The 11,266-nt window shown below is 37.8% G+C and overlaps 1 pseudogene; it reads left to right on the forward strand.

The window, feature by feature from the left end:
• Positions 1-474: 474 nt before the first annotated feature.
• LOC141553346 (protein archease pseudogene) lies at positions 475-1,011 on the forward strand (annotated as a pseudogene).
• Positions 1,012-11,266: the final 10,255 nt, after the last annotated feature.

Here is an 11,266-nt window from a genome sequence, read left to right on the forward strand (position 1 = left end):
GTTGAAGAAAGTCACTTCCATCAGAATTGATCATCAAATAGTATTGTTGTTGAAATATGTAATGATCTCCTGACCTTGCTCATTTCATTCATCATTAGTTCATGTTAAGTCTCTCCAGGCCTTTCTGAAATCATCCTGCTGGTCATTTCTTACAGAACAATAATATTCCATAATATTCCTATGCCACAATTTATTCAGCCATTCTCCAATTGATGGGTATCCACTCAGTTTCAAGTTTCTGGCCACTACAAAGAGGGTTGCCACAAACATTCTTGCACAAACAAGTCCCTTTTCTTTCCTTAAAATCTCTGGGATATAAGCCTAGTAGTAATACTGCTGGAACAAAGGGTATGCACATTTTGATAACTTTTTGAGCTTAGTTCTAAATAGCTCTCCAGGATGGCTGGATGTATTCACAATTGCATCAACAATTGGGAGGGCGGAAGTAGAGCCTCAGCCTCGGGCATAGTAGTCATGGCTCAGGACGGGGAAGACTTGAGGGATGAGGGACTAAAACCTGAATGAAGAGCAAAAGGCGATCAAGGCCAAGTACCCCACTACCCCACCACCCCCACCCCTCCACCCCCAGCCATCTGTAAATATGAGTATCTGTATCACACACCTGATGTACAGTTACATGCTTGGGGAGACACGTTAGAAGCATTTGAGCAGTGTGCAATGGCCATGTTTGGTTATATGACAGATACAGGAACTGTTGAGCCTCTCCAAACAGTTGAGGTGGAAGCTGAAGGAGATGATCCGCAATCTCTTCTCTTTCACTTTTTGGATGAATGGCTATATAAATTCAGTGCTGATGAATTTTTCATACCTTGGGAAGTGAAATTACTATCTATTGACTAAAGAAACTTCAAATTACTCTCAATTGAGTGGGGAAAAGAGTTTTCTTTGACCAAGCATCCTCAAGGGACTGAAGTCAAAGCAATAATATATTCAGCAATGCAAGTTTATGATGAGGAGAAGCCAGTAGGTTTTGTGATTATTGACATTTAAAACACAGAAATGAAAGGACTTCTAAGAAAACAGTTCTTTTCCCTTAGGGGAAAACATGGTGATTGTCTTAAAAAAGGAGAGAAAAAGGACAGATGAATAGCTAGCCTTCTTTATAAGAAACTGAAACAGATATATTCTACTTTCTTTCTTTTCAAACTTAGAAAAAAGTTCAGGACCCGAGTATCTTTCTTCATTCATGAATTCTTGGCTAGAGTAGGAAGAAATTTAATCTTCCCAAGAAGCATACTAATAACCCTATGGGCTTTTCTACATTTTCCATTTTTGAAAATGGACTATTGAACAGATCGATTTCACTAAATTTTGCTTATTATATTTGCTGAAATAATTTTAATTTACACACATAAAACAACTAAATAATGGGCTGCTATGATGAGATGGCTGTGTCTCAGAATCCATATGGATTAATTTTAAAGAAATGGTTATAGTTGTACTATAAAAAGACTTTTTTCTTGGAAAAAATTCACTGAAATATTTTGACTCCTTCCCTTCTTTTTTTAGATTGTTTTCCCTGCAGGTAATTATAAGATATAATAGCTTTCTAATACTTTAAAAATGAACATTGGTAAATTGTTAGAGACTGGAAGGAAAATATATTTAAGTGTGTGTTTGTCGTAATTAATAATGTAACCCTTCTCTGATAAAGGTTTAAGTGACCAGGTAAACTATATTCAAATGATAGCCTTGATGCTGTCCTTTTCAGTGAAACTGCTTCAGTCAGATTTTAAACTTGATCTTTCTCTGTTGCCTCTGCTGCAGAAAAGATTTGGGTTGAAGCATCCCTCCTAGCACTAAAAACTTTAGTTTGATATTTATACATTTATCTTTAGAAGTGGCTAGTGGATAATGCTATAATTTATTTCCATATTTGCCGAGATTTACCTAAAAGAAAGATTTTGGCTATGTAAAGGATATCTGTTTAAAAAAAAGTAACATTGAGACTTCCGGCCAAGATGGCGGCGTGGAGGCAGACAGCTGCTTGAGCTCCTCGTTTTCTCTCAGAACTTACTTCATGACAAGCCTCTGACTTAATGCTTGACCCAGAAAGAAATCCACAAATTATCACCAAGAGAAGACATCCTTGAAAGTCGCCAGAAAAGGTCTGTGTTTGTTCGGGGGAGGGTCAATCAGACTGGGCGCAGACTGAGGGCAGACAGCCAGAGCAAGACAGGCAGCTCACACAGCTCAGACCAGAGGGGGAGGGGTGTGATCTCTGCCATTTCTGTGAAAGGGCTTTTGCCCCAGTGTGGATGCTCCATCTTGGCAGCAAGCCAGGAGCAGCAGAGAGGGTGTAAACACCGGAGGTGAAGATTAAAACCCCAGAAAGCCAGAGTCTCTCAGAGCCCGGCCACCCCCAACCCCCACCTGGACTGACTCGGTGCGTTCTCAGAGCCTCAGAGCGCAAACTCAGTACAGTCATTGCTGTTCTGTTAGTGGCTCTCTGCTGCCCTATCCCCAGTCTGTAGAGGAAGCCCATTAATACCATCCAGCCCTATCCCCCGCAAAACAGACCAATTGTTTCTCTTGTCAGTTTGTTTTCTTTGATTCCTACTCTGACAAAATGAACAAAAAATTCAAAAGGGCTCTAACCATTGAAAGCTTCTGTGTGGAGAGGGAGCAGACTTCAAATGCTGAGGAGACTAGGAACAGAATGTCCCCAGATGTATCCCCTGGGAGGGATATAAGCTGCTCCTCAATACAAAAGAACCTCATAGAGGAAATCAAAAAGGCTCTCACAAGAGAGCTGGAAGAAAAATGGGAAAAGGAAAGGGAAGCTTGGCAAGAGAGCCTGGAGAAGTCATCCCATGCATTCAAAGACAGAGTGGATAAAGAAATCAAATCATTGAGAAACAAGATTAGTGAGCTGGAAAAGGTAAACAACTCCAAGGAAAACAGGATTAGTGAGCTGGAAAAGGAAAACAACTCCAAGGAAAACAGGATTAGAGAGCTGGAAAAAGAAATCAGCTCTCTAAAAAATAAAATGGATAAAATGGAAAAAAATTCCATAGAAGATAAAAACTCAATTGGACAATTACAAAGAGATATAAAAAAGTGAGGGAAGAAAATACATCATTGAAAATTAGACTGGAACAAGTAGAAATGAATGACTCAAGGAGAAACCAAGAGGGAGTCAAGCAAAACCAGAGAAATGAAACAATTGAAAAGACTGTCAAGTACCTTACCAGAAAGACAACAGACCTGGAAAACAGATCCAGGAGAGACAATTTGAGAATAATCGGACTCCCTGAAAAATGGGAGGAAAAAAAGAGCTTGGACACCATTTTCGAGGAAATTATCAAAGAGAACTGGCCAGACGTTTTGGAAACAGAGGGTAAAATAGACATTGAGAAAATTCATCGATCACCTACTGAAAGGGACCCTAAAATCAAAACGCCAAGAAATATAGTGGCCAAGTTCAAGAACCATCAGACAAAGGAAAAGATATTGGAAGCTGCTAGAAAAAAACAATTCAGATATGGAGGATCCACAATAAGGATAACACAGGATCTAGCAGCATCATCATTAAAAGAACGCAGGGCCTGGAACATGATATTCCAAAAGGCTAAGGAACTTGGTATGCAGCCAAGAATAACTTACCCAGCAAGAATGAGCATCGTTTTCCAGGGAAGAAGATGGACATTTAACGAAATAAATGAATTCCATCTATTTTTGATGAAAAAACCAGACCTACATAAGAGGTTTGATCTTCAAATACAGAACTCAAGAGACTTCTTTTTTTTTTTTTTTTTTTTTTTATTTTATTTTTGTATTCATTTTTCCAAATTACCCCCCCTCCCTCCCCCGGATGACAGGCAATCCCATACATTTTACATGTGTTACAACATAGTCCAGGTACAATACATGTGTGTGAATATCATTTTCTTGTTGCACAATAAACATCAGAATACGAAGGTACATGCAACCTGGGCAGACAGATATTAGTGCTAACAATTTACATTCACTTCCCAGTGTTTCTTCTCTGGGTGTAGCTACCTCTGTCCATCATTGATCAACTGGAAGTGAGTTGGATCTTCTTTATGTTGAAGATTTCCACTTCCATCAGAATACATCCTCATACAGTATTGTTGTTGAAGTGTACAGTGATCTTCTGGTTCTGCTCATTTCACTCAGCATCAGTTGATTTAAGTCTCTCCAGGCCTCTCTGTATTCCTCCTGCTGGTCATTTCTTACAGAGCAATAATATTCCATAACCTTCATATACCACAATTTACCCAAACATTCTCCAACTGATGGACATCCATTCATCTTCCAGTTTCTAGCTACAACAAAAAGAGCTGCCACAAACATTTTGGCACATATATGACACTTTCCGCTCTTTAGTATTTCTTTCGGATATAATCCCAGTAGTAGCGTTGCTGGGTCAAAGGGTATGCACAGTCTGATAACTTTTTGGGAATAATTCCAGATTGCTCTCCAGAATGGCTGGATTCTTTCGCAACTCCACCAGCAATGCATTAGTGTCCCAATTTCCCCACATCCCCTCCAACATTCATCATTATTTGTTCCTGTCATCTTAGCCAATCTGACAGGTGTGTAGTGGTATCTCAGAGTGGTCTTAATTTGCATTTCTCTGATCAGTAGTGATTTGGAACACTCCTTCATGTGAGTGGATATAGTTTCAATTTCTCCCTCTGAGAATTGTCTGTTCATATCCTTTGACCATTTATCAATTGGAGAATGGTTCGGTTTCTTATAAATTATGGTCAGTTCTCTATATATTTTGGAAATGAGACCTTTGTCAGAACCTTTGTTTTTAAAAATATTTTCCCAATTTGTTACTTCCATTCTAATCTTGTTTGCATTAGTATTATTTGTACAGAAACTTTTTAGTTTGATGTAATCAAAATCTTCTATTTTGTGATCAATAATGATCTCTAGTTCTCCTCTGGTCATAAATTCCTTCCTCCTCCACAAGTCTGAGCGGTATATTATCCTCTGTTCCTCTAATCTATTTATTATCTCCCTCTTTATGCCTAAATCATAGATCCATTTTGATCTTATCTTAGTATATGGTGTTAAGTGTGGATCCATATCTAATATCTGCCATACTAATTTCCAGTTTTCCCAACAGTTTTTTCCGAATAATGAATTTTTATCCCTAATGTTGGAATCTTTGGGTTTGTCAAAGATTAGATTGCTATAGATGTACCCTTTTTTGTCCTTTGTATCTAATCTGTTCCACTGATCTACCGGTCTATTTCTTAGCCAATATCAAATGGTTTTGGTGACTGCTGCTATGTAATATAGCTTTAGATCAGGTACACTTAGACCACCTTCCTCTGAGTTTTTTTTCATTAGTTCCCTTGCAATTCTCGACCTTTTATTCTTCCATATGAATTTTGTTGTTATTTTTTCTAGGTCATTGAAATAGTTTCTTGGGAGTCTGATTGGTATAGCACTAAATAAATAGATTAGTTTGGGGAGTATTGTCATCTTTATTATATTCGCTCGGCCTATCCAAGAGCACTGAATGTCTTTCCAATTATTTAAATCTGATTTTATTTTTGTGGCAAGTGTTTTGTAATTTTTCTCATATAATTCCTGACTTTTCTTTGGTAGATGGATTCCCAAATATTTTATACTCTCAATATTTGTTTGGAATGGAATTTCTCTTTGTATCTCTTGCTGTTGCATTTTGTTAGTGATATATAAAAATGCCGAGGATTTATGTGGATTTATTTTGTATCCTGCCACTTTGCTGAAATTTTGAATTATTTCTAGTAGCTTTTTAGCAGAGTCTTTGGGGTTCTCTAAGTATACCATCATGTCATCTGCAAAAAATGATAGTTTAATTTCCTCATTTCCTACTCTAATTCCTTGAATCTCTTTCTCGGCTCTTATTGCTGAGGCTAGCGTTTCTAGTACTATATTGAATAGTAATGGTGATAGTGGGCAACCTTGTTTCACTCCTGATCTTACTGGGAAAGGTTGCAGTTTATTTCTATTGCATATTATGCTTACTGAAGGTCTTAAATATATGCTCCTGATTATTCTAAGGAATAGTCCATTTATTCCCATACTCTCAAGAGTTTTTAGTAGGAATGGATGTTGGATTTTGTCAAATGCTTTTTCTGCATCTATTGAGATGATCATATGGTTCTTATTAATTTGATTATTAATATGGTCAATTATATTAATAGTTTTCCTAATATTAAACCAGCCCTGCATTCCTGGAATAAATCCTACTTGATCATAGTGTATTATCTTGGAGATGATTTTCTGAAGTCTTTTTGCTAATATCTTATTTAAGATTTTAGCATCAATATTCATTAAGGAGATTGGTCTATAATTTTCTTTCTCAGTTTTCGATCGACCTTGTTTAGGTATCAGTACCATGTCTGTGTCATAAAAGGAGTTTGGTAGGACTCCTTCATCCCCTATTTTTTCAAATAATTTATATAACATTGGGGCTAATTGTTCTTTAAATGTTTGGTAGAATTCACATGTGAAACCATCTGGCCCTGGGGATTTTTTCCTGGGGAGTTGATTAATAGCTTGTTCTATTTCTTTTTCTGAAATGGGACTATTTAAGCAATTTATCTCCTCCTCTGTTAATCTAGGGAGCCTATATTTTTGGAGGAAGTCATCCATTTCACTTAAGTTATCAAATTTATTGGCATAAAGTTGGGCAAAGTAACTCCTTATTATTTCTCTAATTTCCTCTTCATTGGTGGAAAGATCCCCCATTTCATTTGTAAGACTATCAATTTGATTTTCCTCTTTCTTTTTTTTGATCAAATTTACCAAAGGTTTATCTATTTTATTGGCTTTTTCATAAAACCAACTCTTGGTTTTATTTATTAATTCAATAGTTTTTTTACTTTCAATTTTTTTGATTTCTCCTTTTAATTTTTGTATTTCAAGTTTAATTTTTGGTTGGGGGTTTATAATTTGGTCTTTTTCAAGCCTTTTAAGTTGTAAGCCCAATTCGTTAATCTTCTCTTTCTCAATTTTCTTCAAATAAGCCTCTAAAGATATAAAATTTCCCCTTATTACTGCTTTAGCTGCATCCCAAAGATTTTGATATGATGTCTCATCATTGTCATTATCTTGGGTGAAATTGTTAATTGTTTCTATAATTTGCTCTTTCACCCAGTCATTCTTTAAGATGAGATTATTCAGTTTCCAATTACTTTTTGGTCTATTTACCCCTAACTTTTTACTGAATGTAGCTTTTATTGCATTGTGATCTGAGAAGAAGGCATTTATTATTTCTCCCTTCCTACATTTAATTTTGAGATCTTTATGTCCTAGTATATGATCAATTTTTGTATAGGATCCATGAACTGCTGAGAAGAAAGTATATTCCTTTCTATTGCCATTCAGTTTTCTCCAAAGGTCTATCATACCTAGTTTTTCTAATGTTCTATTTACTTTTTTAATTTCTTTCTTGTTTGTTTTGTGGTTTGATTTGTCTAAATCTGAGAGTGCAAGGTTGAGATCTCCCACTATTATAGTTTTACTGTCTATTTCTTCTTGCAGTTCTCTTAACTTTTCCTTTAGAAAGTTAGATGCTATACCACTTGGTGCATATATGTTTAGTATTGATATGGCTTCATTATTTATGCTACCTTTCAGCAGGATATAGTTTCGTTCCTTATCTTTTTTAACGAGATCTACTTCTGCTTTTGCTTGATCTGAGATAAGGATAGCTACCCCTGCTTTTTTGGCTTTACCTGAAGCAGAATAGGCTCTGTTCCAACCTTTTACCTTTATTCTGTATGTATCTCCCTGCTTTAAGTGTGTTTCCTGTAGGCAACATATTGTAGGGTTCTGCTTTTTGATCCAATCAGCTATCCATCTCCGTTTGATGGGATCGTTCATCCCATTTACATTTACAGTTAAAATTACTAATTCTGTATTTCCTGCCATCGTATTATCCCCAGATTATGCTTTTTTCCCTTGACCCCCCTGATCCCCCTCCCGATATTTAATTTACAGACCCCCCTTGTGACGCGCAACCCTCCCTCTTTTTTTTTTTTTAGGATCCCTCCCCCCTCCCTCCAAGTCCCTTCACTTATTCTCCTTTTCCTTTTCCCTTTTCCTCTCCCCCCTTTTAATGAGGTGAGAGAAAATTCTCTGAAAAACAAATATGTTAATTATTTACTCTTTGAGCCTCTCCTGATGAGAGTAAGATTCACACAATGATTCTCCCCCTCACTAAGTTCCCTCAGATATGGTGTATTTTCTATGCCTCTTCCTGGGATGTAGTTTCCCTCTTTTTATCACTCCTTCCCCTTTTTCTGAACCGACCTCCTTCCCTTTACTACACCCCCTTTTTTTTCTTTTATATCAGTAAAATCAAATTATCCTTGAGTATTTTTTTATATACCCACAACAGAGTTACAGTTCTCAAGGGTTCTGTGTACCTTTTTCTGTTTCTCTTCAGTCTTGTGGATGTAGATCAAATTTTTTGTTTAAGTCTGGTTTTTTTCTTAGAAACATATAGAATTCCTCTGTTTCATTGAATGACCATCTTCTTCCATGGAAAAAGATGCTAAACTTAGCTGGGTAGTTCATTCTTGGTTGCAGTCCTTGATCTTTTGCCTTACTGAATATCAGGTTCCAGGCCCTTCTATCTTTTAATGTGGAGGCAGCCAGATCTTGGGTGACCCTTATTGTGGCACCTTGGTATTTAAATTGTTTTTTTCTAGCTGCTTGCAGGATTTTCTCCTTTGTGTGGTAATTCTGCAGCTTAGCCACTATATTCCGTGGTGTTCTTTTTTTAGGGTCTATTTCAGAAGGAGTTCGATGAATTCTTTCCACATCTACTTTCCCTTCTGTTTCTATTATCTCTGGACAGTTCTCCTTGATAATTTCCTGTAAAATAGAATCTAGGCTCTTTTTTTGGTCATAGTTTTCTGGAAGTCCAATAATCTGCAGATTATCTCTCCTAGATCTATTTTCCAGGTCTATAGATTTTCCCAGTAAGTATTTGACGTTGTTCTCCAGCTTCTCATTTTTTTTTTTGTTTTGTTTGACTGATTCTTGGGTTCTCTTTGAATCATTCATTTCTATTTGTTCTTTTCTGACTTTTAAGGAGTTATTTTCTTCTTTCACAGTTTTTAGTTCTTTTTGTAAATGCCCAATTTCGTTTTTAAATGAATTATTTTGCTCTATTGAATTTTTTTCCATTTCCCTAATTTTTTTTTTGAGAATTATTTTCTTTTTCCAATTCAGAAATTCTATATTCTTGAGACTTTTTTATCTTTTCCAATTCAGAAATCCTACTTTCCTGTGTTTTTTTAACCTTTTCTAATTCATAAATTTTGTTTCCCTGCATCTCCTGTGAATTCTTTATTTTTTCCAACTCCAATTTCAGGACGTTGTTATTCTCTGTCATAGCTTCCCTTTCCTTTCCCCATTTTTCTTCAATCTCCCTCAATTTTTTAAGAGATTCTTCTAGGATAGAGTTATGTGATGGGGGGCAGGGATCGTTCCCCTTTAGGTTGTTATCTGCTGTCTCTCTGCTGTTAACTTCCTCGGGGTTGGATACCCGCTCTTTCTCTGTATAGAAGGAATCTATGGTTTTTCTCGCTTTTTTGCTCATACTTAAAAAATCTTTTGGGGTCTGTCCCTGGGGTAGGAAATTATTTATTTACTTCTTTACCAGCTTCCTCCCAGACCGGATGGATGCAGCGGCTCCTGCGCCTGAGCTAAGATAGAGCTCTGGGAGAGAGTTCCCCACCCCCTCCCTGGAAGTGCCTCAGAGGTGATTAGCACTACTGTGCTTTGAGGGCGTAGAATAGTAAAGGCAGCACAAAGCCCAGCCTATGCGTCCCGCTGGGGCGTGGATGTCTGCAGCAGGTGATGTGAAAAGCCCCTGCGCTCAGACTGGAAGTGTCTGCCAGAAACCGCGGTCCCTAGTTCAAAGGTTCCGCTTCTCTGGGACTTTGGGACTTCCTGGAGCTGAGTTCCACTCCCTCCAGCTAAGCTAGGCAGTGTGTGTTGCCTTGGACCGTATCCACCCACTTGTTAATCTCTTAACTATTCTCAGGTGGTAGCTGAGGCCACACCCCCTGGTGCCGAATCTCTCCTGAGTCACCCCCAGGATTGGGGAAAATCTGATCTGAGTTTTAAAACATTTTGGCTTTCTCTTCTGAACTGCTAAATAATTAGCAGAGAAGAGCTAACAGCTTGTGCCAGATTCCTTTACCTCAGTGGCTTCTCTGATCCTAGAGCCCTTCCCAGCGCAATGGGCGCAGTGTGCCCCTACCCCACCGTCTGTGCTGGTCTCTCTTATTCCTCCCCTGAGAACTGACCTTTCCTGTTGAAACTCCAGATTCTCTTCAGCTGGTAAGTCGTGCTTCCAGTCCTTGTGGTATCTATCAGTCCTGGGCTTATTTTGAGACTTAATTTATCTAATTGGTTGTGAGGGAGTGAGGACGTTCACTGAGTCGTGTGTTTCTTCTCCGCCATCTTGGCTCCGCCCCCCAGAACTCAAGAGACTTCTAAAAAAGGTAAAAAGAAATCTTGAGAACTATACTTCTGTCAAAAAATATGTAAAGAACATATGTACAATTTGTCTTAGAAACTAGAGGTGGAAAGGAGATTATATCATAAAAAAGTATAAAGTGGTGGTACTACATCTCATGAAGAGGCAAAGGTAACCTATTATATCTGAGAGAAAGAAAGGAGGGAGATGAACATAGCGTGTATCAATAGACATATTCGATTTATGGTGAAACTTCTTCCACTTCATTGAAAAGTGAAAGGGAAGGAGTAAGCTAAGGGGAAGGGAATACAGTAATTTCGAGGAAAAGGGGTAAAATAAGGGGAGGATCTTTACGGTGGGGGAGGGATCCTAAAAAGGGAGGGCTGTGAAAAGCAAGTGGTGTTTACCAGTTGAATACTGGATAGGAGGGTAAAAGGGAAGGAAAGGGGAAAAGCATAAGCAGGGGTTAATAGGATGGCAAGCAATATAGAATTAGTCCTTCTAACCATAAATGTGAATGGGGCAAACTGCCTCATAAAGAGGAAGCAGTTAGCAGACTGGATTAAAAGTCAGAATCCTACTATATGTTGTTTACAGGAAACACACCTGAAACAGGATGAGACATTCAAACTAAAAGTAAAAGGGTGGAGCAGAATCTATTATGCTTCAGGAAAAACCAAAAAAGCAGGAGTAGCCATCCTCATCTCAGATCAAGCAAAAACAAAAATTGATCTAATTAAAAGAGATAAGGAAGGGCATTATATCCTGCTAAAGGGAAGC

The sequence above is a fragment of the Sminthopsis crassicaudata genome, chromosome 2 (genome assembly GCF_048593235.1).
Source record: "Sminthopsis crassicaudata isolate SCR6 chromosome 2, ASM4859323v1, whole genome shotgun sequence".
Lineage (NCBI taxonomy): Eukaryota > Metazoa > Chordata > Mammalia > Dasyuromorphia > Dasyuridae > Sminthopsis > Sminthopsis crassicaudata.